Source organism: Myotis myotis, unplaced genomic scaffold, assembly GCF_014108235.1.
Source record: "Myotis myotis isolate mMyoMyo1 unplaced genomic scaffold, mMyoMyo1.p scaffold_m19_p_7, whole genome shotgun sequence".
Lineage (NCBI taxonomy): Eukaryota > Metazoa > Chordata > Mammalia > Chiroptera > Vespertilionidae > Myotis > Myotis myotis.
The window spans coordinates 47609732-47614467 of record NW_023416379.1 but is presented as its reverse complement, the minus strand read 5'-3'; the positions used below and the strand labels follow the sequence as shown (position 1 = coordinate 47614467).

The 4736-nt window shown below is 35.8% G+C and overlaps 1 pseudogene; it reads right to left on the bottom strand.

The window, feature by feature from the left end:
* Positions 1-1166: 1166 nt before the first annotated feature.
* Positions 1167-1492, bottom strand: LOC118659760 (annotated as a pseudogene).
* Positions 1493-4736: the final 3244 nt, after the last annotated feature.

The following is a 4736-nucleotide window of genomic DNA, read 5'->3' as shown; positions in this document are numbered from 1 at the left end:
ATGTGTCATCCCAAAGTCATGGTTAGGATCAGAGCCTTCCTGGTCCTTGCTTGCTGTCCACAGCTCCCAGCGCCTCACTTTCAGCAAACCCAAGGCTGAGTGAACCAGCTCCAAAATGAGGAAAACTTAGATTGTTTATCTCAGGTACCTTTCCTTTAGCAGTGTTTTCACTTTTATGGTAAATATTTAAATATTTTCTTTAAATCAAATTATATGAATAACGGCTTCATGTTTCATTTTAATTTTCCCATGTTAATGTGGACTTAGGTCTGCACATTTCCCATATTTGGTCCATAAACGAAGGACATATATAAAAAATATGAGGGACATTTGTGTAAAATTTTGGCAACAGAAAACTACACAAATGTAAATGGTTTCATAGGCATGGATTTCTCTTCTTCCAAAATACTTCCTAAGTGTGAGTAAGAAGAAAGAATAGGAACAAATGTAAAGCCTTGGTAAAGTGTAAATCAAGTAATCTGGGTTCTTCTGTGTTTGCTTAGTAAAGTCAACATTTATCAATATCTTGGAGCACTATCTCTGGTTAGGGTAAGGACAGAAGAATGTCTACCTTTATTTAGGCCATTAAAACCCTGAAATTCAAGTTTTAAAAAGATTCAAAAGGAGATGAATGCATTTTAAAACAAAATGCTTTCCCTTGCATGCAGTGAGTCAGAGTACAGCTTTGTTGTAAAATCAGGCTACATTCTGAATGATATTATGTATTTCAATTTTTTAAATAACTTGGTTCATTCACAGCTCAACCCATTGTATTTAATGCAACAATTGTAGCTAAAATTGCACTATTTTCTTTTTCTTCCCCTGAACATTACTTGAGGATGAGCATTTAATAAGAAATTGTGATTCTTAAGAATCTTTTGGCAGTTTAAATGCAACTTAAAAGAGAAAATACATAATTTTAAATTAAGTTGTCATGGTATAAAATATTTTATACCGTTTTTGATCAGCATTTCTTCTATGTTGATTATAAAAAAAAAAACATATGCTAAATTTTATTATTTTGATGATTGATTTTCCAAGAGATTTTTATCTGAATTACAAAGCTATATAGCTTAATTTTTTTTGTTTTGTTTTTTTCAAATATGTCTTTTTTTTTTTAACCAAAACACAGGAAAGCAAATCCATTTTATTTATTTTCAATAAGTTTAAATCCTTGAGGGGTACAGAATTACACGGATTTTGTATCCAATGGCTTTAGCAGGAAGGTTGCTTCGGAATTTAGCATGAACCATGTCAGTTTCCATGAGCATGAGTTACCTTTCCTCAGATGACTCTGGTTTTGTTTGGTTTGCCACCAGGAGTCACTGTGTTGTTCTTTGTACACATAAGCACATCTTTTGCCCAGATTGAATTCTGCTTCATCTCGAGCATAAACACCTTCAATTTCAAGAAGAGCTGTGTGCTCCCTCTGGTTCTGGAAACCCTGCTTACAGCCAGTAAAAATGACCTTGGACCACCGCCTTCCACACATATTTGTCATTAGAGAAGTCCTGTTCCCAGCAGGTCTCCACAGGGTCCAAGATGGCGGGAAAAGGTTCAAATATGCTTTTATTGATTTCAGAGAGAGGAAGGGGGATGGAGAGAGAAATAGAAACATCAATGATGAGAGAAAATTATCGATTAGCTGCCTTCTAAGGGATGTGCCTTGACTAGAAATCAAACTGTGACTTCCTGGTTCCTGGGTTTCTGTTCAAACATTGAGCCACACCTGCCAGGATAGGCTAAGTTTTATAATTAAAATTTATAGCAAAACATTTTTTATGCAATTAATCAACACCCCCTCAAAAATAGAGAAATGAGGGGATGGAGTGCCTAAACTTTATTGATCCAATTTAAAGATAGAAAAAAAAAAGCCATTTTTAAACCCATATTTCAGTGAAATTAAAAGAACAGATTCATATCATCTAAACCAAAAAGTAGAAAATTACAGTTTCTGGGATAAATCTGACCTGCTGGTAGGTTTTGTAAATATCAGTTGACTGGAACACAAACCAGAGCATGTGTTTATGTCTGCTTTCACACTACAACAGCAGAGTTGAGGAGTTGTAACATAAATTGTATAATAGATTCGTATCTATAGAACATCCTTGACTTTACTTCTTGGCCAGCAATGCTTAAAATATTTACTGTCTGGCTCTTCAATGCACAGTTTACTAATCCCATTCTCAACCAGAACAATCATGATGTATTTTCTCCAGCTTCTGAAGGCAAAATACTCATCAACAGAATTCCGTAAAAAGATTTCCCATAGAAATAGAAACTCTGAATGAACCAGTTACTAGTAAGGAGATTGAGTCAGTAATCTAAACTTCTCCCAGTGAAGAAAAGCCCGCGCCTAGATGGCTTCACTGGTAAAATTTCACCAAACATCAAACTAAACATTTAAGGAGGAATTAAAATCACGCAGTATTTGTCTTCCACAGTCTGACATATTTCACTTAGCATAATGGATGAACCTTAAAAGTGGTTCCCGCATCTTGGCTATTGTAAATGATGCTGTTATGAACAGGGGTGTGTGTGTGTGTGTGGATATCTCAATTTCTTCATTTATTTTTCAGAAAATTTGTTGTTAGTGTATAGAAAGGCTGCTGCTTTGTGCATGTTAATTTTGTACCCTGCAAGCTTACAGAATTCATTGATGAGATCTAACCATTTTTTGGTTGTGTCTTTCAGATTTCTTTATGTCATCTACAAATAGAGACCATTTTACTTCTTTCTAATTCTGTTTCCTTTTGTTTATTTTCTTTACTTTTTTTGGGGGGGGGGAGGGGGGCTGCTTTCGTTTATATGTGGACTCTAAAAAAAAATAAATAAAAAACAACTCGGGCAGACTTATGGTTACCAGGATGGAGGGTGGGGGACAGGGGAGTTGAAGGAGGGTGGTCAAAAGACACAAACTTTCAGTTATAAGATATGTAGGTACCAGGGATGTAATGTGCAACATGATGACTGTAGCTAACATTACTACATGATGCATACCAACATTCTTAAGAGACTGAATCCTAAGAGTTCTCGTTATAAGTAGATTTTTCTTTTCTTCTTATTGTACCTATATGAGATAATGGATGTTAGCTAAACCTATTGTATTATTCATTCCATTATATGTAAATCAAACCATCATGCTGTATGCCTTAAACTTGTACAGTAAAGTATGTCAATTATTTCCTAATAAAACTGGGGGAAAAAGTATTCCCCAATTATATGTTAAAACATACTATGTTTTTCCTCACTAACCAGCACAAGATAACCTTAAATATGTGAGAATAACTGCTTTAATCTCAATAACTACAATGGCACCTATCATAGTAGGGAGTCAATAAATGTTTGGTTAGATAAATCTTTAAAAGGTGCATTCTACATCTTATTTATTACATATCTCTATTATAGAATAAATTTTTTCCAAAATATTTGAGTGGAATGGATGATCTAGGAAGAATACACAATGAGCTTTTCAGAACTGCTTTAGTACTGCCCCAGACGGGAGGAGCTCAACAAATTGCCCTGAAAGGTTCTGCCGTTTTTCAGAGAATTTAAGCAATTCTCCCTCCATCAAGAAGTGTATGTTGAAAAGTATGTGGATAAAATATTTGTATAGCTACAGACAAATCAATTTCATGTATCTCCTATTATAACCATAACTTGTATACCAAGCATAAGTATACTTAAAGTCCTCAAGATACTGATGCTTGTAATGGTCCTAAGTGCTACTAATCCTGTCTCCTACAGCAGCTCAGAAAGTAGAAGAATCTGCATCAGTCAGGAAGGCTCACTTCATCAGCCCCACACTGTTTGCTGAGTTCACAGAGATTTGTTTCATATACTTGTGAGGAATGAGGGTCAGGACAGATCATCCAAGCCAGCTGCTTAAGAGGGGAGGGAAGAAGAAAGCCCAACCCAGGCTATGAAAATAACCAAGGAGCCATAGAAGTAAGCACCAATCATGCCGCTCCCATAGCCACTCTTTTATTCCAGCTTCTGCAGGGATATGGACTGAGGAAGATGATCATTAAACCATCCAGACTAGATTTGCCCCATGGTACAATGCTCAAGAAATATTCCTTCCCCCTCCCTTTTCTTTCTTTTTGTTTTTAGGTTCAGGATTCTTATTCCCAGTTTTACCTAATATAAAGAGAAAATCAACAATATGTATTGTCATAAAAAAATTCCTTTTTTCATGTACATTATTTTAAAAAAAAATCCCTTACATCTAAATCATCCTGTGATCACATGAGGCAGACCTGTGGGACCAAGAATGATGCTCTTGAATCATTTTTCCTGGGTTCCACGTTAGGTGCCCCATTTACAAGCTGGCTGACCTAGGACAAACTGCTTAAGCTGTCAGTGCTTCCTACTCTTCTTCTCTAAAATAATATCTTATAGCCCGGCTGGTGTGGCTCAGGGGTTGAGCATCAACCTATGAACCAGAAGGTCAGAGATTGATTCCCAGTCAGGGCACATGCCTGGGTTGAGAGCTTGATCCCCAGTAGGGGGCGTGCAGGAGGCAGCCAATCAATTCTCTCTCATCATTGATGTTTCTATCTCTACCTTTTCCTTCCTCTCTGAAATCAATAAAAAAAATTTTTTAAAGAAATTTAAAATAATATCTTATAAGCTTGATGATAGATTGAATGACAACATGTATGTAAAACTCTTATAATTGTGGCTGGTATATAGAGAGCACATTTTTATTATTAGGTGGTATTATATTAGTGTTA